The sequence below is a fragment of the Pteronotus mesoamericanus genome, unplaced genomic scaffold (genome assembly GCF_021234165.1).
Source record: "Pteronotus mesoamericanus isolate MK-2021 breed Mesoamerican mustached bat unplaced genomic scaffold, CSHL_Meso_final contig_94, whole genome shotgun sequence".
NCBI classification, from domain to species: Eukaryota; Metazoa; Chordata; class Mammalia; order Chiroptera; family Mormoopidae; genus Pteronotus; species Pteronotus mesoamericanus.
The window spans coordinates 14,518,698-14,546,180 of NW_026555285.1; the positions used below are offsets into that span (position 1 = coordinate 14,518,698).

General features: G+C 38.5%; 1 non-coding gene and 2 pseudogenes across 1 annotated transcript; 1 reads left to right on the forward strand and 2 right to left on the reverse strand.

Moving 5' to 3' along the window:
- Positions 1–322: 322 nt before the first annotated feature.
- Positions 323–3,124, forward strand: LOC129081092 (AP-2 complex subunit beta-like; annotated as a pseudogene).
- A 6,548-nt stretch (positions 3,125–9,672) lies between these two features.
- On the reverse strand, positions 9,673–9,836 carry LOC129081198 (U1 spliceosomal RNA). The gene has a single exon (XR_008530270.1). It is a non-coding gene; the product is annotated as a U1 spliceosomal RNA (small nuclear RNA).
- An 11,361-nt stretch (positions 9,837–21,197) lies between these two features.
- On the reverse strand, positions 21,198–24,645 carry LOC129081039 (keratin, type II cytoskeletal 8-like; annotated as a pseudogene).
- Between the last annotated feature and the right edge of the window lie 2,838 nt (positions 24,646–27,483).

Genomic DNA, 27,483 nt, shown 5'->3' on the forward strand with positions numbered 1-27,483 from the left:
TAGTTTGGATGCTACCATAAAGTCTTACTTTATACACTTTAGATTTCATATTGTTATTAGAGAGAGTAGTGATATGTCTTCTCAACCTGAGTGAAGTAGGGAAATAGTGAAGCCTAGAAAGCATTTTTGAAGACAAGCAGCAGGGTAAAGTTTTAGTCTGCTCAGGCTTCCATAACAAAATACTATAGAGTGGCTAGCTTAAACAACAGAAATTTATTCCTCAAAGTTCTGGGGGTCAGGACAGGAATTTTTTATTCATTTGCTTTACTTAATAGTTTTTGCATCGCTATCTCAGTACACAATCAAGAGCCAACACTATACTATGACTGACTCCAAGTACTTCACAACCAATAAAAAGGAGAAATCTTTGAATTAAAGGCTCAACAATGAAAAGAAAGAAAAGAGAAAGAAGGCTGCAAAGAAAGTGATTGCTGCTATGACTGTGGGGAAGGATGTTAGCCGTCTCTTTCCAGATGTAGTGAACTGTGTGCAGACTGGCAATCTGGAACTAAAGAAGCTGTGTATATCTACCTGATGAACTATGCCAAAGGTCAGCCAGACATGGCCATCATGGCTCTCAACAGTTTTGTGAAAGGCTGTGAAGATCCCAGTATTCTGTTTCGGACCTTGGCAGTCAGAACTATGGGGTGCATCCGGGTGGACAAGATTACAGAATATCTCTATGAGCCCCTCCACAAGTGCTTGAAGAATGAATATCCTTATGTTTGGAAAACAGCATCAGTCCGTGTGGCAAAACCCCATCATATTAATGCCTAAATGTTGGAAGATGAGGGATTTCTAGATTCTACACAGGATCTCATAGCAGATTCAAACCCAGTGATGGTGGCTAATGCTGTAGCAGCGTTATCTGAAATTGGCGAATCCCACCCAAAGAGCAACTTACTCGATCTGAACAAACAGAACATTAATAAGCTGCTGGCAGACCTGAATGAGTGGGGCCAGGTTTTCATCCTGGACCACCTGTCCAGTTATAACCCTAAAGATGATCGAGAGGCTCAGAGCGTCTATGGGGGGTAGCTCCCTGGCTACCTCATGCCAACTCAGCAGTGGTGCTTTCAGCAGTAAAAGTCCTAATGAAATTTCTAGAGTTACTATCCAAGGACTCTGACTACTACAACATGCTGCTGAAGAAGTTGGCCCCTTCCCTCATCATGGTGCTGTACATTCCTCAGTACTTTGCCCTGAGAAACATCAGCCTAATTGTTCAGAAAAGGCCTGAAATCTTAAAACAGGAAACCAAAGTCATCTTTGTGAAGTATAACGATCCTTCTAGTTTAACACCTATGTTAAACTAGAGATGTTAGATATCATAATTCATTTAGCAGCATCCCAAGAAAATATTGCTCAGGTTCTGCTGAACTAAAGGAATATGCCACAGAGTAGCATATTTGACTTTGTTCGCAAAGCTGTGCAGACCATTGGACGGTGTGCCATTAAGGTGGGCAATCTGCAGAACGTTGTGTAAGTACATTGCTTGACCTTATTCAACTAAAGTAAATTATGTTGCAAGAGGCAATCGTTATCAACAAGGATATCTTTCACAAGTATCCCAACAAGTATGAAAGTATAATTGTTACTCTGTGTGAGAACTTAGTCTCGCTGGATGAGCCAGATGCTCAAGCAGCTATGATTTGGATGGTGGGAGGATATGCTGAGCAAATTGACAATGCAGATGAGTTATTAGAAAGCTTGCTGGAGGGTTTTTGGGATGAAAGCAGCCAGGTGCAGCTCACTCTGCTTACTGCAATAGTGAAGCTCTTTCTCAAGAAACCATCAGAAACACAGGAGCTGGTACAGCCAGTCTTGAGCTTGGCAACACAGGACTCTGATAATCCTGACCTTTGAAAGAGAGGCTACATTTATTGGTGGCTTCTCTCAACAGACTATGTCATAGCCAAAGAAGTAGTCTCATCTGAGAAGCCACTGATCTCTGAGGAGACAGATCTTATTGAGCCAATTCTGCTGGATGAGCTAATCTGCCACATTGATTCTTTGGCATCTGTGTCCCACAAACCTCCCTATGCTTTTGTGGAAGGAAGTCACGGGATCCATCACAAACACTTGCCCAACACATCATAGGAACACTGATGCTGGTGACAGTCCTGTTGCCACCAACCTGGAGCAGCCTCAGGTTATTCCCTCTAAAGGTGACCTTCTAGGAGACCTTTTAAACCTTGACCTCTGTCTCCCAGTCAGTGTGCCACAGGTATCCTTCATGCAGGTGGGAGCAGTGGATCTCTTGGGAGGAAGACAAGATAGGCTGGTGGAATGATCCTTCATCCCATCATCAGTGCCTCCAACCTCTGCTCCTTCACTTACTCCTGCTGTGTTCAGCAGTGGCCTGAATGATCTATTTGAACTCTCTTCAGGGATAGGCATGGCACGTGATGGATATGTGGTTCCTAAGGCTGGCTTGCCACTTGGAGTAAAGGCTAAAGGCTTGGAGATTTCCAGAATATTTACTTATCATCAGAGTCCCAACTACATGGAAATGGACTTCATCAACAAAGCTCTGCAGCACATGACAGACTTTGCAATCCAATCTAATAAGAACAGCTTTGGTGTCCTCCCCAGTACTCTTCTGGCCATCCATACACCACTGATGCCAAACCAGAGCACTGACATCTCTCTGTCTTTCAACACCTTGGGCCCAGTCATGAAGATGGAACTCTGAATAACCGGCAGGTGGCTATGGAAAACAATATTGAGGCCTCTACTTCTGCTGCCTCATCCCACTCAATGTGCTTTTCATAGAACATGGCAAAATGGAGTGCCAGGTCTTCCTTGCAACATGGAAGGATATTCCCAATGAAAATGAACTTTAGTTTCAGATTAAGGAATGTCACTTAGATGCTCACACTGTTTCCAGCAGGTTGGAAAACAACAATGTTTATATTATTGCCAAGGAAATGTGGAAGGGCATGTGTACCAACCTCTGAAGCTCACCAATGGCATTTGGATATTGGCTAAGCTACATGTCCAGCCAGGAAACCCCAATTATATGTCGTCACTGAAGTGTAGAGCTCCTGAAGTCTCTCAGTACATCTATCAAGTCTATGACAGAATTTTGAAAAACCGGTAGACTGGTCCGGTGCCCTCTGGCCACCCTGTGATCGGTGCAAGCCAAGAATTCGTCACTGGAAGAAATTGTATTGTCACGTACAATCGGAACCCAAATACATTGAGGCCACTCACCAATGTAGTGACTAATGTAACCTGTGCTAAAGCAGGGCACAACTTGCTGAATTGTTTTGGCTTTCTGTGAATACTTGTTAACCACCGCTTCAATCAGTTCCCACCCCCTGCTACTAACTGATCTTATTCATGGGCTTCTTCATACTGTGTCAATGGCTGGCATTTTTTTTTAGTGTAGTTTGATATTTTGTAATAGAGAACTCATTTCAAAAGCAGAAAAAGACAAAAAATATTAAAGCAAGGTTCTGGAGTTCTAGAAGTTCTGGAGGCTAGAAGTCTGGGAGATAATGGTGCCAACATTATTGGGTTCTGGAGAGAAATATCTTTCTGGCTTGCAGATAGTTAATGTCTTTCTGTGCTCTCACTTGGCAGGGAGAACAAGCTCCCATCTCTTCCTCTTGTCCTTTTTTTAAAATTTTTATTGTATTTTTCCATTACCATTTAACCCCTTTTTACCCTTCTCCTCACTGCAATTACCACATTGTGCTAAGTGAAATAACCCAGTCAGAGAAAGCAGGTACCACAGGATTTCACTCATATGTGGAATGTAATGAACAAACTGAACTAACAAGTAGAATAGTGACAGACTCATAGATAGAGAGTAGGATGACTATATTTGTTGTTTGGGTGTGGGGGGGACGATGGGAGTGGAGGGATGGGGCAAAAAGGAAAAAGCATTCCTTGTATCTTAAAGACATTAAGCCCACCCTGAGGGTCACATCCTCACAACCTCATTTAAACCTAATTACCTTCCGAATATCTCTCCTCCAAATACTTTCAAATTAGGGGTTATGGCTTTAACATATGAATTTGAGGGGAACCCAAACATTCAGTTTAAAAAATATAAGATTAATCTTCTGCTTCTTGCTTATAGTTAAAATTTCCCTTTCAGATTTTAAGTTTAAATATCAGGAAGGTGTATATATATACACAGACACACAGATTTTTATTTTCTTGATGATTGACATTCCAAAAAAAATTAAAGCTTTGTCAGGACAAAATTTGCTTCTATGGACTCTTTGAATCATTCATAGAATGGAATATAATTCTGAGACCTTATATATGTAATTTGTTTGCTTGAATAAAAAATGATATAATGATGCTATGAAAATGAAATGGGTAGGCAATAAAAGTAGTTAATTCATACTGAACAAAGTTTTTGATTTGAAGTTATATAGTCATTTGTAGCATGTATTGCTCTGTGGAAATTTATGACTTGTGCTAAGCATCTTATCTCCCCCCAAATTTCTTTAGACCAAATACTTGGAATTGTTCTTTTATATACTCATCAACTATAATCTCACAAATTTTCACGAAAGTATCTTTTTGCACACCAAAAAAATAAAATTTAAAACATAACACTTTAAATTTATTAGATTCTCATTTAAAACTTTAAAAAGTATTACAAAACAAATCTTATACTTGTTCTCTCAAACATATACTATTTGTTTAGCAGAATTTTTTTTTAACACCCCAGAATGAGCAAGCACTGCTATGGTTAACAAGGCTCTTTTGGAAACATGTTAGAAGCTTGGCTCTTTGTTTGTTTTCATATAGCTTTCCAAATCTCAGTGCTTTTTACTGACTCTTAATACTTATTCAGTTGATATCCGATATCTGTATGTTTCATATTCCCATCTTTCTATTTTTCTAGTCATTAATCTGCTATGTCCAATCATTGTTATATTAAAAACTTTGACACAGTATACATTAATGTTTTTACATTTTGGTATTTAAAACTAAAATTGCTTATATTCTAGTTTGTTTATGTCTAGTATATATATAGTAGATATATATGTGTATATATATGGTATATATGTGTGTGTATAGTATATATGTGTGTTGTGTGTGTGTGTGTGTGTGTATATATATATATATATATATATATTCTTATTGTTCACCTAACAATCTTACTATTATTATACAGGTTGGCTTACCCATTCTATTAATAGGGCTACCACTACATCCCCTCTCTCCAATTAAAAGGTAGATCTTTTGTGGATCACTGCTCATTAATTTTGTATCATTGGTATATGGTATGCATGCCACTACTAAAGGAATTGGTTTCATGAAATATATGCTATAAACTCTCTATATAGGTCCTCTATAACTTAGGACTTAGTGCTATTTGTGCAAAGAATATCAGTGGCAGAGATATGGGTCAAGTCCCTGTGCTGTTACCTAGGAACAATTGGTCTTCAGGCAAATTAACATTAATAAAACAAGGTTAGAAATTTTGCATAGCTCAAAGTCACTTTAAAATTTACTGAATTATGATAATACTTGGTAAGCCATATACCAAGTATTGAATTAATATTAATCATTATTATTAAAATCTGGCTCTGTCAGTTAGCTGGTAAGTAACATTATAAAGACAACATTAATATTAGTAGAATTATTTTGCAGTGAATTGTCATTAGAGTAGAATTGAGTATTTTGCTTGTTGATGACTCAATTATAGTGATTAATATTAAGAAAGGTTTAGGAAAAGGTCACTAGTAGATTTCTATGGTACAGCCATAGGGAAGATTTTAAACTGCTAGTGCATTTTAGTGAGAAAACTCAATACTTCATTAAAGTATTAAAGCAATTCCACATGTTTGTAAGGAGACTATCATAATCTGGGTGCCTATTACTCTATCAATGTTTACAACTCTATTTAGTGCACCTCTCTAGGCTATCATTTTATCTTTAAATCTCCCATACTGATTATAATATCAGTATGGCAGATAGCAGACACTTAATAACTACATTTAGGGAAAAAAAATACACTTCTGTAAAACAATGACCTAATTATGAAAAACTCAATTTACTAAGAACAGTACAACACTTAAACAGGGAAAGCTTGTATATTTAATATTATTTGATTCACATTAATTAAAATAGAGATAAATATCTGTTTTTATTTATAATTTTAAACTTGGCTTCTCAAGTATTCCTGACTTTCATGAAGAATAGTGAACTGAGAAAAAAATCATTAAAAAAGACCTTCTAATTATATTTGACCAAAGGTATTTTTTAACTATTTTAAAATTTTTTGTCAAAAGAATGTAAAAATGTGTTTAATCATGAGAATTGGGGAGAGGACAAATCTTGCATTCCAATATTATAAAGAAATATATTCCATTAATCAATAAAGTATCTTAATTTAAGAAAATATATGTAAGAATAATGTATTTATAAAAATGTAAAATTAAATTTAAAAAGTTAATGAATATAGTTATTTAAAGAACAAAGTGTGATTGGTCAAGAAAATTCAAATTATAATATAGCCTGCCTATTGAAAGATAAAAAAGTTTTTACTTTTTATCTTCTCTCTTATTAATGGGTTTTTCTAAAACTGTAAAGTAACACCAGGAAGAATGTTACAGGGGAATTTGGGCTTTGTCTGCAACTGCACACAACCATAAAACAGAGATTGGTGGGGAAGGAAAAAGTTTTTAATAACAGGATGCCCAATTTGGGGGAGTGTAGGTCCTGCATGCATCAAGCCATTCTGTTCTGCAAAAAAACAGAACTCCTTTTTTTGCCAAAAAGACCAAAATCCAAACCCATGTCCAGAGGTCTCCCTCCAAGCTTATCTGTTCTTTTTGGAGCCCAATGCCTCTACACAGATGGATCTCCATCTCTCCAGCTCCAGGTGCGCTCTCTCTCCCTCCCCCGCACCTCCCTCCAGTGCCTGTACTTAGGAGGCCAGGATTTCCATTTCCTTGCAGCAGCTTTCTCTCTCTCCCAGGACTGGGACACACTAACAGACCACTGCGCTGGTCGTCATAGGGACTCCTTCCACGGGGCCCCAGTGCCCAAGGCTGCTTGTGCCCTTGAAGTTAGAGAGCTTTCCCGGCCTGCACATCTGTGTGCTACTCTCAGAGTACGAGAATGGAAGCAGTCCAGGATCCACACACTGTGTGCGGCAGGGTAGCAGCATCCCTCCAGACAGCTGCTGGCATGATGGGAGTCCTATCCAAGGCTGCAGCAGATCATGAGAGCAGGGCAAGGCAAGAGTCATGAGTTAGGGCCCAGTGTCCCGTGGGTCCAGTGAACATTTCGTGCCCCACCCCCATTGGGGGCAGGAAGAAAACAAGCTTCTGGAACCCATTGTTTTAAATCTTTCCCCCCAAATTCCTCATGCTGTAGGAGTGTCCAAATTCCAACCAGTTCCAGGCCAACATTGGCCAATAGCATCAACCTGCTCAGTGTCTTTGTCCTTCCTCTGGCCAATAGGATCTGGAAAGCGGAAGGAGTTTCTCAGCTGTGTACAGGCATGCAAGCTTCTCTGTCCAGGGCAGAGCATCCAGCCCCCACAGTCCCTGTAGGTTCTGCATAAGCCATGTCAAAAGCTGTGTTAGTTGTTTACTTATCTCGGGAGACAGGAAGCATACCTCTGCTCTGGTTTTGATTCCAGGCTGCCTCTAGAACTTCCCAACCCCTCTCAGCGAGGCAGACCAGAGAGCACAGACTATCCCAAGGCACTGCATCTTTGCCCCACTTCCCGCTGAGTCACAATGTGCTGCTTAGTTGCTGGGGCAATGCACACTGAACACAGTACCTTCTTTATTGTTGCCTGAGGTGGCAACCTCCTCTGTGGCCCCTCCCTTCCCTGGGGGAGGGCAGACTACAACAACAAATTTAAAAACAAAAAATTACCAGAACTGCCAGAAAATCAAACTGTATGGAAGTGTGACAACCAAGGTACTAAAGAAGAAACATTCATCCAGACCAGTAGGAGGGGCAGAGATTGGCAGCCAAGGCAGAGAGGACACACACGGCAAGGTGGTGGCTGGCAGTATGGACCATCCCACATTTGTGTGTGGATAAATTGGGAGGAACAGCTGGGGAGTGAGACAGATCATGCAATCCAGGTTTCCAAGAGGAAAAAGAAAGCCTCAAAACCTCTGGCTATAAAAATTTGTGGGGGATGTGGCAGCAGGAGAAACTCCAAAAATTTGTGGATTTGTTGAAAAGACCCACAGGGTCCTAGAATGTATACAAACTCGCCCACCCAGGAATCAGCACAAGAAGGGCCCAATTTGCTTGTGGGTAGCACGGAAAGTGACTGAAAGCCTGCCGAGAGCTGAGCAAGCTGCATTGTTCCTTCTCGGACCCCTCCCCCACAGAGAGAGAGACAGTGCCATAACGCAGGGACCTGGGTTGCCCTGCTCTCGCAACTACCTAAGGCTCTGCCCCTCCAATGATTTCTAAAGAATGCAGAAATAAAGAAATATGGCCCAAATGAAAGAACAGATCAAAGCTCCAAAAACAGAGCTAAGTGATGAAGAGATAGCCAACCTATCAGATGCACAGTTCAAAACATTGGTAATCAGGATGCTCACAGAAATGGTTGAGTATGGTTGCAAAATTGAGGCTATACAAGGTGAAATAAAGGAAAATGTACAGGGAACCAATAGTAGAGGGAAGGAAACCGGGACTCAAATCAACGATTTAGAGCAGAAGGAAGAGATAAACTTTCTACAAGAACAGAATGAAGAAACAAGAATTAAAAAAAGTGAAAAGAGGTTTAGGAACCTCTGGGACAACTTTAAAGGATCCAACATCTGAATCATAGGGGTGCCAGAAGGAAAAGAGGAAGAGCAAGAAATTGAAAACTTATCTAAAAAAATAATGAAAGAAAAGTTCCCCAATCTGGTAAAAAAATAGACTTTTAGGAGAGGCAAGAAGCTCAGAGTCCCAAAGAAGTTGGACCCAAGGAAGCACACACCAAGGTACATCATAATTACATTACCCAAAATTAAAGATAAGGAGAGAATCTTAAAAGCAGCAAGAGAAAAGGAGACAGTTACCTACAAAGGAGTTCCCATAAGACTATCAACTGATTCCTCAAAAGAAACCTTACAGACAAGAAGGAGCTGGAAAGAAGTTTTCAAAATCATGAAAGACAAGGACCTACATCCAAGATTATTCTGTCCAGCAAAGCTATCATTTAGAATGAAAGGGTAGATAAAGTGCTTCCCAGCTAAGGTCAAGTTAAAGTTCATCATCACCAAGCCTTTAGTATATGAAATGTTAGAGGGACTTATCTAAGAAGATCAAAAACTATTAACAGTAAAATGACAACAAACTCACAACTATCAGCAACTGATCCTAAAAAAGAAAAGCCATAACAAAAACAAACGAAGCAAACAACTAGAACAGGAACAGAATCACAGAAATGGAGATCAGAGGGGAGGGGGAGGGGGCGAATGGAGGAAAAGGTACAGTGAATAAGAAGCATAAATAATAGGTACAAAATAGACAGGGGGAGGTTAAGAACAGTATAGGAAATAGAGAAGCCAAAGAACCTATACGTATGACCCATGGACATGAACTAATGGGTGGGGGGATGCTTGTGGGGGAGGGTGCAAGGTGGAGGGGAATAAAGGCGAGAAAAAATTGGGACAACTGTTATAGTATAATCAATAAAATATATATATATATATATTTTTTTTTTTTTCTCCTTAGGGGAGAGCATGAACGCAGTCCCCCACTACCACAAGTTATGCAGTCAAGTTTCCCTCATTTGGGGAAATCGTAGGGGTCAGCACATCCGGAGTGCAATGGATAAGCCTCATCTTGGGAAAACCACCTTCATGATCATGGTATCTCCCCTGCCAGGTAAGTATTTTTTTTTTTTAAGATGTTATTTATTTATTTTTAGAGAGAGGAAGGGAAGGAGAGAAGGGGAGAAACATCAGTGTGTGGTTGCCTCTCATGCGCCCCCTACGGGGGAGCTGGCCCACAATCCAGGCAGATGCCCTGACTGGGATTCCAACCGGAGACCCTTTGGTTCCCAGGCTGGCACTCAGTCCACTGAGCCACATCAGCCAGGGCAATAAGATATATATTTTTGAAAAATTATTTTAAAATGAGGAAATATTGTGAAAAACCTTAAATTTCCCTGATGTGAATATAAGCACAGAAGAACAACTATACCTGGAAGTCTCAGAGAAAAGTTCCACTGAACAGTTCCATTGATGTATGAATAGACTTCAAAGCCTAAGCATGGAAGAGGGTGAAGCATATTCTGTACCAAAACTGCAATTAAAAAACAAAAACAAAAACAAAGAACTATGGTGCTGAGATAAAGGAATATGGTGTGTTCAGAAAAAAAAAAAACCCAACAACTACAGATTGCTTTTTATAAGAGGGATTATTAGGGATATAATGTTTCTGGATTGATCATCTGTAGCCAGGCTACAAAAAAATATGGATTCTTAGCCTTTGTGAAGAACAAATAGTAAATATTCCAAGCTTTGTGGGACTCGTGATCTTGATTACAACTAGTCAATTTTCTCATTGTAGTGTGAAATAGCCAAATACAATTCAGTAAGTACTCACTTAACATTGTTGATAGGTTTTGGAGATAGCAAATTTAAGTGAAACAATATATAAGGAAACCAAGTTTACAATAGGTTAATTGACATACACACGAGTTAAGTCCTATGGCAAAGTTCTAGTCACAAAAACATCACCAAACTTATAAATAAAGTCCCAAAACACTTCTAAAATTAAACAGAAAAATAAATGTGATATATACATGCAGTTAACAAAGGTTAATAAAAACAAGGAATATGATTTTTCCAACTTCCTGATTCCAGGTCAGGGTCACCGGTGGCTGAAGATTATCCTGGCAGCTCAAGATGTCCCCGGAGAAGACCCAAGTCCGTGAGCTTCCCCTTTCCTGGTTCCTGTCACACTCTGTGAGAAAGAATTCAGGCAGGAGACTCAGAACAGTAATTAAACAGGACAAGTAGTTTATTTAAAGAAATGCACTTGGCAGGAAGCACAAGCAGACAACTCAGTTAGTCTGAGCACCCCGCTTGCTGAGGGTTTTAAGAGTTTCATGTTCTTTCGCCACAGATGTTAAGGTTTTCCTTCTGTGTTATGAGGACTGGCACACAGGGCTTCAAGACTCCCCCTTCTGCATTCTGTGGCTTTTTTCATAGCCTTTGAGCCATCCTGTGATTTTGGTTTTGCACTTTCTCATCACTACTGAGTTCCTTGTTTTATGAGCAAGATAAACTTTCCCTCTTATTCCCCCATTCTCCCTTCCCCAGCCTAATATTTATCTATCCTACATAACTAAGGTATGACCCAACCCTAGACAGTACACCCTTAGATCACAAGCATTTGCTAAGACACACTCAGGCTGGGACAATGTAGACACACGCATTCAACTAAAACGTACTGCTTTGAGATGTGAAAGGAATCCGGAGAACCAGGAGAAAGTCCACGCAGACATGGGGAGAATGTGCAAACCCCACGTAAACAGTGGCCTCTAATGGGAATTCATTTTGTTTGTTTTTAAAATTTTTATTTATTTTTAGACAAAAGGGAAGGGAGGAGAAAAAGAGGGAGAGAAACATCAACGCGTGGTTGCCTCTCACGGTCCCCCTACTGGGGACCTGGCCTGCAACCCAGCCATGTGCCCTAACTGGGAATCGAACCTCTGACCCTTTAGTTCACAGGCTGGTGCTCAATCCACTGAGCCACACCAGCCAGGGCTGATTTTACTTTTGTCATCATTATTATGAGGAAACAACATTTGAAGACCAGCTGTATGTAAAAGAATGAATGTGGTTCTGTTCTAATAAAACTTTATTTACAAAAATTGGAAATGAGTTGTAGTTTCTTAAGCCCTGCTATAACATATGGGTAAAAAAATAAACACATGTTAATAATAAAGTATTATGGAGAGAACAATTTGAAAACATTAACTTGATCTTTTACTTCTTTTGTTTTGTGCTGGTCTCAGCCCATAATAATCAGTTCTGCGGCTGGATCAACTTTGTATTTCTCGATTGTAAAATATCTTCAGCAATAACCATCAGGGAACCTTTTTTGGGGGGGAAAGGTTTTATTACTTACAGGTCCTTGAGGGTACAATGCATATCTGGGGCTACAAAGCAAGGTCACAGGTAGAGAAAGAGCACAAGTCTGGGTTTCTGCTTTTTTTTGGAGTTGAGGGTGGGAAGCCTACACTTCAGGGGCTCACTATCTGTCAATTTAAAGCATATGAGTGAGAATTTAAAACACAGGAAGAAAAAAGTATGGACCCAAGTGGTCAGTTATTGAAATCAACCAAGATCTCTATAACAAAGGAACATTGGGGACAGAGTGTCCAGAGGGAGATCTTTACCTAATCAAGTGGCTGGCAACGTTTTTTATTAGTGACAGAGGTCTTAGAAGTGGAAGCCTGGAGGATCAAAGCTCAGGGCGTGCATTTGCATTACAAAAAAGAAATATCAGCTGTTGGGGCTTCATTATAGCCCTTAAATAACATTCTTTTGCTGGCTTTCACCTCCACCAAACCTTGAAATATATTATTTCAAGGAAGACAAGGTTATTATATCTTGTGTAATAAAAAAGTGAGTAAGCTAAATTTCATTATCATTTTTTAAAAATCAAATAATGATTTGAACTGGCAAACTTGATAAGAAACTTTTAGATAAAAGAACACCTGATCAGGCAAGAAGTAGAAAATGGAACAGATAGGCTTCCAGTTTGGGGGGTTTGTGTTAAAAATAAAGGAGAGAGAAGCAGAAGAGCAAGATGCTCAGAATGTGTCCCTTACATTTTCAGAAAAAAAGGAAAAAAGAAAGAAAAGAAAAAAACAACTATAAATTGCTTCATGCTCCAGGATTCCATGAGAAACATCTAAGGATAGGGGTTACTGTCTATCACTTACATTTGACATTTTAGAAGGTGATCATCTTCCAGCCTGTTCCCCGATATCAATGCAGAGGATGGCCCCATCAGAGTACAATGGTACATGCATCATGGTTAGTTGGAATCTGGTTTTGGTTTCCCTGATGGCCTCATTACCCAGGTGCAGAGGATAGCCTGCAGAGCTGTAACAGGGTGCAGGTGTGTGAGAGCACCGCCCGCCACCCCGCACCCTCTTCCCCCTTCCCCAGCCCCCAGCCTGGCTAGGGGGATGGGAGATTTGGGGCAGGGCCCATTGAGAGTTACTTTGCATATCAACAGCACACTAGGGAGGGGAAATGGGCGTGACTTTGATCCGTGATTACAGTGCCTATTCGAGAGTTTGGAGATGGTTCACTCCTCACCAGGGAGTCACGCCTGCCTGGAATAACTATGGCAGCCAAGAATGGCAGAGAATATGGGAGCGCTGGCAGGTGTAGCCAATTGTGGGAGGAGTCAGAAATGGGGTTACAGGGGGAAGATCTGCCCGAGATTTAAACCCAGGCACAGCAGCCATGCTAGGTTAACCGCACGGTTTTGGGTGTGGAGAGGGGCCTCCCTTGACCACGCAGCCTAGGAAGCAGGAAAGCAAGATGTAGCAGTGATGTAGAGCTCTCTCTTAGCTGTTAGGAAGAATGCAGAAGAACTCTTGGTGGCAGGCCATGAGGAGGTGCCATGTGGTTTTGGATTAAGAACTGGATCACAGCAACACAGCTAATGGTGCTGGGAACCGCGGGAGGCCTGCCCAGGCGAGCACGGATTACTGGGAGGAACTGGGAGTCTAGCTGAGCTAAGGGCTTCTATTTCTTTTCCTGATATACGGTACCCCTGACTGGCATGACTGGCCTGACTGGGCAAAGAGGGAAACCAGGACTATGGGTGTTGATGGGTGTTTTTTTAAAGGGACTTTGAAATTTAACAGCAACATTTGCCATTACTCTAAACCTGTATAACTTTTGAATAAATAATTCCTTTCCTTTTCACCAAATTCTGGCATTTAGAGCCACAATTCCTAACACCAGTGGTGGGCAAGACAAACCTAGAACAGAAAGACCCTGGGGGAGGGGGCTGCATTTCAGTAACAGTATCTGGGCCCCCAAATTGATCCATTCTGTAACAATGTGAGTAGTTTCAGTATAGTGTGGTTGATTATGCAACCCTGATTTTTAGAAAGATAAACCTGGATGAAATGAAAATGAAAAACAGGGGGGAAAACACAGGGGATATTCCTAGGGCAGGGAGAAAAGTTAGAAGCTTTGGTACATTATGATGACAATCTAAACTAAAAAAAAAAAAAAATACTCCAGTATATATAATGAAAAAGAAATGAATTGAAAATGAATTCTAATGTATTCACTCTTATTAACTAGATGGCTTTATAATTTAATATAGGATCATAAAATAAGTGACTGATTAATAAAATATTTTTATTTAATTTCATGTTCATTCTTTAAAAGACAAATACAAATGTATCATAAAATTTTCTTCAGTTTTTTTTTTACTATAGATTTGAAAGTCTAAATTGAACTCAATATCTATGCAATGTCTAGATGACAATTTTAAGTTATCTCCCAAAATCTATTTAATTGATAAAATAGTATGACACATTGATGGATTTGATTGTGAGACAGGTAATGAAGGTTGAGGAGAAAAGAAGCCCCTGAGGTTGATTCTAGTATTTATTTGTAAAATTAAGAAAATGATGATATTAAGAAAGTAAATATAGGAATAGAACTTAGAAATTGAAGCTAATTAATTTAGATGGAGTCATGTCAATTTTTGGCTGTCTATGAGATACACAGATGGTAATGTTTCTCAGAACAGAGGGAATGCATACACAGGGCCATCATCCATAGACTGGAAATCACAATAAGAATTGATAATTGTGAAGATGGTTCTACTCAGGGAAGTGATCTAGAGCAAGAGGTTGGCCAATGAATAACAGAGAGCACTAAAAGTTATTAAGTGTACAGAAAACAGATCTGTTAGGAATCCTAAGAGGAGTAGTAGTATATTCTTAACTGGAGAAGAACACAGAAGAGTAAATTCATGAGCTGCCAGAGAGGAGAGTTTCACAAATAGAGCAGGTGAGTAGCAATGTCAAAAGCTAACAGTAGGTCAGATTAAATGAAAACTTAAGATGGAACATCTCACGGATGACTTCATTAGGAACATACTTTGGAGTGGAAGTCAAAGACTGTGATTGTAATGTGAATTGATCTGAAGAATCAAAGAATTTTTAGCTGTTTTTTTCTGTTATTTCAAAAGTTTGGAAATGAAGAGAAAACAAAAGACAAAATAGATAAGGAGAAGGTTGGAGCAAAAGGAGTATAAGGAAGGATTCATTTATAGAAAAGTTTGATCTTAGTGCTCTGAAGCAAGTTAAAGGTTTGAGCACTATATTTGCTCTGTTTATTCACTCTGGACCAAGCTGAATAAGGAGAATGTGTTGGGTAAAAATGTGAAATATTTGCTGTAGGAAATACGAAAAAGACTGACTATAGACAAGGACGTATGTGGCAGGATGTCACTGATATTGTAGGTGATACTTAGAAACCATGAAGCCGTAATTCTATTTACACTATTAGTTAATTTTCCTCTCAGAAGGTTATCAAAATGGATAATCCATTGTAAGAAACTAAAAGTGAGAAAAAGGTTCTATGGCATTTTCCTTGAATTAACCTCATTTGCTTGTAAAAAGAATAGATCATTGAAAAGCTTATCTGCAAAACTTTAGAAAATAGATCATTATTTTAAATCATTTTTTTGTAAGAAATAAAAAGAATTGTATCAAGGACCTGATGAGCTTCAATAAAATTAGCATAAACCAGTTGTATTATTTAGCAAAATTTAAATTAGTTCAAAGCTTCTTTGAATTAACTGTTTTCAATCAAGTGCGTCTTACAAAACTGGAAGGAGTTTATTTACCACCTACAGCGGCAGGTCTTTTAAAATAGCACTCTTGATAAAGAATGGGAACACTTTAATTTATGCAACAACAGCTACAATATTATTCTTTATTTATATTACGAAATATCAGCATGATATAATTTTCAACGTTGGACTTATTATTAGAAGGTTTGCATTCATATTATGGTTCAACTGTAACTATATATTTTAAATTTACAGTCATTTTAACAGTTAAAACTAAGTGTTTGCATAACTGTCTTCTTTGAACCATATGAAGTCAGTGAATTTTGGTTTTGTTTTTTGTTCTTTTATCTCTATTTGAGTGAGATTTGATATAAAGGAATAGGTAAGCAAAGTGCTTGGAGCCTCACGGTGCTAAATAAATGACATTTATTAGTATTGTTAATTGTTTTTCATATACATTTTTCTATCAACTTACAAGCCATATGTATGCACCAAAATCTGTATCTCCCACACTTTAAATTTAGGATGAATTCTCTTCTTACCATACAATAATACTAATTATTATTATTAACCCCTTTTTTATCTACCCTAATTGATTTATAATATAGTCCACATATAATATTGCTATGATACATTCAACTCATCAGCTATTTTGAACATGCATGAATTTACTCTTGTGAAAACAATGACTTCTATTTGCAGCTAGGTTAAGAGAATCACATGATTTAACAAAAAGTGGTGTTGCTGTGAAAAGTAATGCCATTACAAAATTTCACATCTTTAGTGAATACTTTAAAACCACTTCTAACTACACATCAGCTTTTCTCAGAACAAATGAATTAAAATTAAATGAAAAAGCAAATAAAAATTTTACTTTTCATATAGATGTGGTACACCTAATGAGGAATTTATTTTATTATAGTATATGTGAAGCTCTTTGCCAAAAAAAAGCTAATTTTTTTTCTTGATGAGACAGTATATTCACCAATTTTAACATGATTTTCTTAGATAAAAGAACAATAAGATGCCCACATAAGCTTCTCTCTACATTATATTGAAATATAAAGTACCAAACACACACATCACTTTAGAGTTGTATTTATTAAATTTCACAGTTGGAATAAGATATTGTTGAAAACTCTGTAACAGCAAAACAAACAACACTTCCTGTGGACTGTAACATAAAAGCAATCTCATTTACTTGTGAATGGAAGAGTGCCCCATGGTAGATTGTTGGTTGCTGAAATTTTAGGAAGCCGTCATGACAGTGCTTGTCCAGTGCATGTCGCATTTGAAAGGAAATTTTTTTTTTCTGATTCTGCCTTGTTATATGTGGAATGGGTAGTATAAACAGCGTGTAAGCCTGGCAATAGTTTGGAAGACAAAGTATCAACGAACCACTGGGGGAGCTTACTCCGTATTAGACCTGCTAAGAATTCTAGAAGTACTTTTATTAGAGAAATTCTAATGTCTCTGGCAGTTGAAGGGTTTTGGTATGTTAAACTCAATTCCAGTTGTCATTGAATGAGGAAAGGGATGCTCTCCAACACTTAATGTCACAATATGTAGATGGTAAAAAGGTGTGGATTCTGTTGTTTATTCCTACATTTATTTTACCTGACAGAATCCTACTCATGTCCTAGTATTTTAGTCATGAAACACAAAGAGTGTCTGTTTTTTGGCAGTTAGACCTCATATTTACAAAGACAACTGAAAAATAAAAAGACAACTGAAAGATGTCACAGATTTCACATTATCTTTTGGTACAACAGCCTTGAACATGGTCTAATGTTAGGTTACTAACCATAAATGATTAGATTTATTTTTCTTCTATCATCTTACCCCCTTTGGTTTCTTGAAACAATTCATTCCATTTTAATAATGTTAACTTCTTCCGTTACTATATACAATCTCTCAATCACAGATAAATCTTTTTAAGAAATCACTGGTGCTGACAACTGAAATAGAATGAGAATTTCCTCACCTTGAGTATCTGCATGGAACTTAGATAGTTAAAGATAATTAAGATAATTTACCCAAGAAGTAAGTACTGTGATAAATAAACACATAAGCAAGCCAATAGTTTTTCTATCAGTTTGTTCATATGCATGGTTTTCATTACTTCACATTAGCTTGCCTTAGGGTGTGAGGATAAGGTAAAGAAATAGAATGGGAGTAAAACAGAAAACAGAAAGAGAATATGTGACTCATTTATAAAGAAAGAAACTATAATAAGTTGAAAATTCACCAGTGTTAAACTGATGACCAATTTAGCCCTTTCCAGTCCCTGCTTGTCAATCCTTTAACCTCAATACTTTGAAATATATGAGGTCTGTCTCAAAAATGTTCAGCCACTGTTAATACAATGAGAATTATTTGCCCAACATCAACATAGATGTAACCTGGCAGCCAAAGAGAGTGGACTGGAATGCACATGTGTGAACAATGACAACTTCACTGTATTAGTCAGTGTGGGGTGGTAGATGCCCTTGAATAAGCATGTGTCCTGTGTGGCCATCACATAAAAAGTGACTGAGCAAGTAGAGCAATTAATCTGCATCAAATTTCGTGTTAAGCTCGAACATTCCTCCACAAAAACTATTCTGATGATTCAGAAGACCGTGGCTATGGGCAACTGGTGATTGGCAGCTTCATCAGGACAACGTGCCCACTTATGCATCACGTCTTATGCAGAGTTTTTTGGCAAAATATCAAATCACCCAGATGACTCAGCCCCCTACAGGCCAGAATTTGTATCCTGTGACTTCTTGCTTTTTCCTAAGCTAAAATCACCTTTGAAAGGGAAGAGATTTCACACCACTGATGAGATTCAGCAAAATATGATGGGGCAGCTGATGTCGATTGGGAGGACTGTGTGAAGCACCAAGGTGCCTACTTTAAAGGGTGCTGAGATGTCATTGTCTTACGTACAATGTTTCTGGTATCTCATATCTTCTTCAATAAATGTCTCTATTTTTCATATTACATGGCTGGATACTTTATGAACAGAATGTTACAGCCATACATGGAATAATTAACAAGTAATAAATATTATTATATAATATTGTGTCTGAATATATAAAAAATAAGAAAAATCCATGACATCTAGTATGAACAGTTAGTATATATATGTAAATATACATATATATGCTTTTAATTAATGTAGCACTTGTTTTAATTTAGTGATAGAAAATTGTGTTTGTACAGAAGGATATGAGTGATTTTATGTTCATATTGTCTATAAATAATGCATTTAACTTTGTAACTCTAGATATTAATATTTAACATTAATTTTCTTTTTTATTTTTGGTGTGCAGAACAATTTTATATTTTTTATTTTATTATTTATTTATTATTGTTATTGTCCCAATTTTTCCACTTTGCTCTCCTCCACCCAGTGCACCCTCCACTTCCACAGTCAATCCCCACACCATTGACTTTATTTTTTATTTTTTATTCTTTTTTATTGTAGTTTTTCCATTATCATTTAGTCTCCTTATGTATCCCTTTACCTGCAATCACCATACTGTTATCCATGCCCATGAGTCCTTTTTCCTTTCTACTCAATCCCTCCAACCTCTAACTTTCCCCCGTTAGCTGTCATCCTGCTCTCTATCTATGAGTCTGTCTCTATTTTGCTTGTTAGTTTAGTTTGTTCATTAGATTCCACATATGAGTGAAACCATATGGTATTTGTCTTTTTCTGATTGGGTTATTCCACTTGGCATAATATTCTCTAGGTCCATCCATACTGTTGCAAAGGGGAAATTTTTCTTTTTTATGGCTATGTAGTATTCCATTGGGTAAATACCCCATGGTTGTTTTATCTACTCATCTGCTGATGGACACTTGGGGTGCTTCCATATCTTAGTGATTGTAAATAATGTTGTAATGAACATAGGGGTGCTTATGTTCTTTTGAGTTAATGTTTTTGGTTGCTTTGGATATATTCCCATATGTGTGATCACTGGGTCAAATGGCAGACCCAGTTTTTTGAAGTATCTCCATACTGCTTTCCACAGTGGCTACACCAACCTGCATTCCCACCAACAGTGCAAGAGTTCCCTTTCTCCACATCCTGCCCAGCACTTTCCGTTTGTTGATTTATTTATGGTAGCCATTCTGACAGGAGTGAGATGATACCTCATTGTGGTTTTAATTTAAATTTCTCTGTTATAAAATACATAGAATAGCCAGCATTGTGCTTCTATAAAATTATTGCAGATCTAGGTGGAGTAACTGGTCTTAAAAAAAAGAAATTGGCTTAGGTCCAAGTGGTTAAACTTTGCTCATTTTACAGAAGCGTCACAAATTGTTCTTTTCTAATTTTACTGATTGATTTTACCTCTACTAAACCACACAGGATTTTCATTTTTTCAATCTTCAGTCCTCTTTTGTTTCTAAATTCAATTTGTTATTTCCATAAGTGTTAGCATTTGTAACCTTTAATAAAATTTTTAATAGTGCAATTACTGTTAAATATCACTCACTGTTGGTGTGTTTTTTTAAAAAAGATATCCCTAAATTAATGTTTTCCTCTTCTTACTGAAGTGTGGGCTTAAGAGGTTTATTTCTGTTCGACAGGACAAGTTTGAACACAGCTATTTTAACATTATTTTTTCTGATATAATTTCTGACCTTTTTTACAGATGCTTTTATACCACAAACAAAATATTGTGTGTTTATTGCTAAACATATCAATAAATTTTCTCATGTTCAAGAGGTCTCATATTGTTCTCAGACACAATTGTTTCTCATGCAAAATTTGATGTCATTCTTATTTTTTTATGTTGTAGCTAACCTGACTTTTGTCTCTGGCTACCTTTAGAATTTTTTGTCTTTCTTACAGTGTTCTGGAATTTGTCCTGGCTACATTTAAGAGCAAGTCTTCAAATTTTTTCCCACTGCTTTTATTCAACAAAACCTTTCAATATAAAGACTGGAATATATATTCCATTCAGGATTTTTTGTATTGTTGTTCTGAATGAGTTAATAATAGACTTTCTTGGTCTTTTTTTCCAGATTTTTTGTATTTTTAAATTCCATATTTTCCTTATGTTGTATTTTTACCAGACTTCATAATTTTATAATTATAAATCTTTAAACTCTTTAAATAAAGAGTTATTTCATACTCTTTAAACTAACTTTATTATCATTATTATTATTATTATTATTTATTTTTTGGCAGAGCCAGCTGAGACTTTATTTTAGGGGGAAAAGAAACACATGATTTGGCTTTTAGTCAGAGCATGGGCAAGAGGCAGTGGCCCAGGCAGTAAACTACACCCCCACAAGGGTGAGCTGAGGACTGGGGCTGAGCTTCAGGTGGGTCTCCTGTACCCTCTGCTCTCCTGAACAGCTCCTTTCCCACTAGCTCAGAGCACAGAAGGGACCATAGTAGTCATTCACTTGGTTAGGACATCATCTGACTCAGACACCAGCTTCCTATTGCGGGTCTTGATCTTCTTCACAACAGCCATCTTGGAGGAGCTGGTGCTGGTTACAGCCGAAGGAGCCAGGGTCCCCGCCAGAGCCCAAGCTGGCCTGGAAGCCCAGGCTGTAGTTTGGGTTTCTCTAAGCCTGGCTCAGCCCACTTGAGTTGCTGCCAGTGTTCTTGGTATGGATACTCATGTTCTGCATCCCAGATGCCAGCCAGTTCTCCTCGCCCTCCAGCAGCTTGTGGTAGGTGATCATCACAACATCCAGGGCCAGCTGGATGTTCATGAGTTCCTGGTACTCACACAGCTACCGGGCTGTTTTCAGCTTGGCAGTTGCCAGAGTGACTTCCAGCTCAGCCACCTTGGCCTGAGCATTCTTGACAGCCAGCTCACCATGCTGCTCAACCTCAGTGATGGCAGCCTCCAGGGAAGCCCTCTGGCCTTTGAGACCATCGATCCCTGGATGCAGCTGATGTTCCAATTAATCTCAGAAATCTCCATCTTCATGTGATGCACATCATCCCCATGCTTCCCAGTCAATGTGTGCAGCTCCTTATACTTGATCTGGTACATGGTCTCAGCTTCAGCCCAGTGGCAGTTGGCAATCTCCTTGTACTGGGCCTTGACCTCTGCAATGATGCTGTCCAGGCCCAGGGAGGGCCGTTGTCCATGGACAGCACCGCAGACGACGTGTGAGAGATCTGGGACTGTAGCTCATGAATCTCATCTTCATACAGCCACCTGTAGAAGTTGATCTTACCTTCCAGGCAAGACTCCAGCTCTACATTGTTCATGTAAGCTTCATCCATGTCCTTTTTGATGAAGACACATTCATTCTCCATCTCTGTGCACTTGTTGAGCTCATCCTCATACCTATTCTTCAAGTTCTCCACCAGCCCCTGCATGTTGCCAGACTCTGCCTCCAGTCTCAGTTTCTCCTGGGCTAGTGTTTCCAGCTACCACTGACGGCTGTTGATGTAGTTCTCAAACGTATGATCCATGTAACTGCGAGTCATCTGCTGCTGCTGCAGGAGAGTCCACTTGGTCTCCAGAATCTTATTCTGCTGCTCCAGGCTCCTCACCTTATCCATGAAGGAAGCAAATTTGTTGTTGAGGCTCTTAATCTGCTCCTACTCCTGTTTGTGCATGGCCTGAATATTGGGGTCTATTTCCCACTTCAGGGGCTCAGCAGCCTCTGCTTCACTTGGAGGGCTTTGATGGTCTCCATATTCCCAGATCTGCGGAAACCCTCAGCCAGGTTCATGTTAGACCCCAGGCCAACCCAGTTGCCACTGCCCACTCAGGAAAAGGTTGAGGAGCTGACGCTGGGCCCATTCCAGTACCAGCAGCTGCTGAAGACCCGGGGCCCAAAGGTCGACACCTTGTAGGTCTTCAGGGTCACCCTTGTGGACAGGTAGAGGCTGGAGTGGAGGCAAGGAGGCCAAACCAGACAAAGATTGGATAAGAAGCCAAAAGCCTTAACTTAGTCTTTAAGATCAATGAGGCCCAATGGGTAGGTGTGGGAACCTACCTGGATTCAAGATGCAGCTGCTCAGTACTAGCTGTATAGTCTTAGGCTAGTAAGCCTCTCTGCCTCAGTTTCCTCATCTGTGAACTGCAGATGACAACAGTCTCAAATTTATAGCTTTGTTGTAGGATTGGATAATTTAAGAATACATCAAGTTTTTAGAACAGTACCTAACCTATATAATTACTAAATAAGCATATTGTATTGATTTTATCAATGAATTATTTTTTAGCTCTGTTAATTCAATTTATTCTCTAATTTTTTTCCTATTTCAAAAATAAAGGAATTTTTATTTGCTTTCTTTGCTCTTTACTTTGTTACAGCTTGGTCTGTTTTTCAAATATATTTTAGACTATCAAATCTCTCCATAAAAATTTATTAGAAACTAGTGTTATGATTGGATTTTTAAATCTTTCTTCCTGAATTATTTGGTATCAATATTTTTTTCATGTCTTTGTTACTCTATGTATATATGTTAATCTTTATTTTTGTTCCATTTTTGCTAAAAAGACCATGATGTTTAGCATAAGGAGCTGATACATGTTTCTTTTTCAGTTCTTACGGGTCTGTTTCCACATATCGCTTCCACAAGGAAGGGTGATGAAGGGCTTTATATAAGAGGGTGGCACGGGGCAAGATGCTTCCCTGCAGCAAGACTGAACATAGCACAAGCTGCCAAAGTAAGAAGGACTTTATTGTTTGTGATATTTTCTTAAGTTTTATTACTAGGCAAAGGTGGTATTGCGTATTTTTTAAAATTACCCTCAGAAGTTATGATTTCTTTCATTTGGGGCCTGACTCCCACTTTTGGAGCTTCCCGTGGCATATCTATCATTTAATTTAAAGGGTGGGTCTCAGTTTTACATCTAGCCACAACAATTGTTGCCTGTGCTATTTATATAGGGCAAGGGGATGGGAGGAGGAACACTCAGGCTTGCCCAGAAATTTCAATTAAAGTTCTGTAATAAATTGTCCAGACAATTTCTTCTTCTCATCTTCTGCTCTTTGGAGTTATTGACCATGAACTTTAAACTTGTCTGAGGTTGTTTGGGAAGGAAATTTTTATCTCTGTTGTTGGCAGGTGCTGATTGCTTTCCTATTTCATCTTCCTAATCCAAACCCAATTTTATTTTCTGTATTTAAGGAACTTTCTGATCAACTGCGGTATACTTATTTTTTAGTATGTTATGACTGAAACTTTTTATTTTCTTTAAATAAAAATTTAGTATCTAAGTATAACCAGTTCCAAAATATTTTAAAAAGTCACTCAAATAAATCCACTTAAAGCAAAAAACAAGTTATATGAAGAGAGGAAAAGCCAAGGTTTGGAAGATTAGCTTAAAAAATAAAAAAAATAAATCTTGTCAACATACTTGGCAAATTTTTACTTCATCAATACTTAACTATTTTATTTTATTAAAAATTATTATTGTATTTTTTCATTATTATTTAAACCACTTATACTTGTAACCATGTAAACCAAGGCTTAGCCACTTGGCGCCCTCAATCTATATGACTCAATAATTAGTGCTGAAGGAAACAGGTTTTTATTAATAGGCTTTCAACCTTGGGGGGACTAAGAGCAATCCTGCTCAGAGCCCTCTCTTCCATGAGACCCAGAACTTCTCTTGCTTCCCAAAAGCCACAAGCTAAAACCATGCCCAGAAGTTCCCCATACCTTTGTCTGTCCATCAGCTGGTGATGCAAACAGATCTCTATCCTCTGGAAAGTGCACTTGTGGGTTTTGGAGTCACCAAACTCTCCCAGCAGCTCTTCTGTACAGGATCTGGGGTGCACTGTCCTCAGCCCCCATGGAGCAGTTAAGGAAACCATGTGCCATGTACACTGTCCCAGTGTGGGACTCTGCCTCCAGGACTGGGCTGCCATCCTCTGTGGGGTCTAAGCCTCTGGTGGGGCCTGCATCTTCTGGTCCTACAAGTGCCCCCACTCATATGGGGAGCAGGGCCAGAAGCCCCAAATGTTCAAATGCCAAAAACTCAGGAGGAGAGAGCTTGCACCAAGCTCTAAAGTCCCATATCAATTGTCCCCATTCCAAGAGAGTGATTCCTCCATAGTTTCTTCAGAGAAGCAGATGTCTGCAGTTCAGCATTCCTAGTCACAGTTCAGCTCCAAGCATCTCTCATGTGTCTACACTTGGACTCCCTTCAGCTCTGTCAGGTCTGCCACCATCTTCTCTAGGCAGGTCTCCAGGCAGACAGGTCTCATGGCTGACTCCTCTGCACACATCCTCTGACCTCATGGCTCACTTCTCTGCAGACCTCACTGCAGACCTCTTCTTTCTGGGGCCTCTCTTACTGGCCTTCAGCCCTCCCTGATTTAAATGCTTGGCTCAGAACTTCCTATGTGGGCTCATATCTGGCTCTTCCTATGGTACATTACTGTCTACCATTTTTGTCAGCTACTCAGTGTCTTTGACCCTCTTTTGGCTGCCATCTTTAGTCAGGGCAAGAGTTCCCAGTGATGTACAGGCATCTAGGGAGGGCATCCACCTTGTTGGCTATGTCATAAGTCACTGCACGTTCTCACAGTCACGGACACAATTCACCCAGGGCAGCAGCCTTCTTCCCTTCAGGAAGGTACAACTGTTAATCTTCCTTTTATTATGCAATATGCCTTAAAATGCTGTACCTTCCACTGTTTTTCCCCCCAATCCTGCCTTGTGAGAGTGTTCTGCTATTATCAGGGTGCCCATGCTTTACACCCTGTTACATACCCCTTCCTCCCTGCAATCACCACACTGTTGTCCATATCCATGAGTTCTTTGTTTCCTTTTTGCTTGATCCCTCTGACCCCGAACTTCCATTAGAAGTTATCCTGCTCTTTCTCTATGAGTCTGCCTCTATTTTGCTTGTTGGTTCAGTTTGTTCTTAGAGTCTCCTTATGAGAGAAATCATATGGTCTTTGTCTTTCTATGACTGCTTATTTCACTCAGCATAATGTTCTCCAGGTCCATCCATGCTGTTGCAAAGAGTAAACAGAATAGAGATGCTAGAAATAAACCCACACCTTTCTATTCAATTAATATTTAACAGAGGAAGCAAGCATATACAGTGGGCTAAAGATGGTTTATTCAATAAATGGTTTTGGGAAAATTGGACAGATATGTGCAGAACAATTAAACTAAACCACATTACACCACACACAAAAATAAATTCAAAATTGATTAAAGACTTAAATGTTAGATCTGAAACCATAAAAATCATAGAAAGGAAGACAGGCAGTATAGTCTTAGACATAGCTTGTAGCAATAGTTTATCTGATCTATCTCCACAGGCAAGGGAAATAAAAGAAAAAAATAAGTAAATGGTACTACATCAAACTAAAAATTTTATGCACAGCAAACGAGACCATCAACAGAACAAAAAGACAACCCACAGAACATATTTGTCAATACATCTGATAAGAGATTAATATCTAAAGTTTGTAAAGAACTTACAAAACTCAACACCAAAAAATCAAACAAACCAATTTTTTAAAAAGGGCAAAGGACCTAAATAAATACTACTCCAAAGAGGGCAATACAGATGGCCAAGAGACACATGAATAGATGCTCAACATCACTAAGCATCAGAGAAATGCAAATTAAAACCACAATGAAATACCATCTCACACCTGTCAGAATGGCTATCATCAATAAATCAACAAAGAAGTGCTGGCAAAGATGTGGAGAAAAAGAAACCTTTTTGCACTGTTGGTGAGAATGCAAATTTGTGCAGCCACTATGGAAAGCAGTATAAAGTTACCTCAAAAATTAAAAATGGATCTGCCTTTTGACCCAGTAATCCCACTTCTTGGGATATATCCAAAGAAACCCAAAACATTCATTTAAAAGAGCATAAGCCCCTCTATATTCATTGCAGCATTATTTGTAGTAGCCAAGATATGGAAGTAGCCCAAGTGCCTTCAGTAGATGAGTGGATAAAACAACTGGGATATTTACACAATGGAATACTACTTGGCCATGCTTAATTATTTTAAAACCAAAATACTTTATATTACTTTTCACTGATTCCAGCAGTTTCAGTACTATAACATCACTCTCTGTGCTTCCCTTAAATCCTCCATCTTTCTTCAGAACTTTAATTTTGATTGTTAAATATATGTATCATGTTTATATTGTACTGTGGGATGTTTAAAATATAGGATTGTGAAGGAAAAACTGGCTGAAAAATGTTGAATCAATTGACCAAAGAAAGGCTGATATTAAATGGGAAGAAATATTTGTGGTCATATTATAAGTGGACTTTTGTAATGACATTATCTTTCATATGAAACCTCATAGGAGCTTCACCAATGAAGACTCAAAAAGAGTGTGTGTGTCTGTGTGTGTGTGTGTGTATTCATTCCATCAATTAAGAATGAAAGTGCTTTTAAAAATTACTTAATACATTTTCTTTTTCATTTGGAATCTCTTGTTAAACTTTTTCTCTTTTCTATATCACAAGTTCAGTCTTCTGGGTTCTGTAAAAATCAATAATCTAAAATAGTTACTAGGTAAGTAGCTAATAATATCTAAATCTTATTGAATATTTTTTCACAGTTCTTTTTATAATGCTATTTCAAATTAAACAAATGATAGATCTTCAATATATAGGTATACGCAATATAGTGGTTCCTAATTTTAATGCACTATTTAATCATCAATGTTTATTCTATATCATCTCTGTATATTACTTACATATATACATATTCTTTATTGCATAT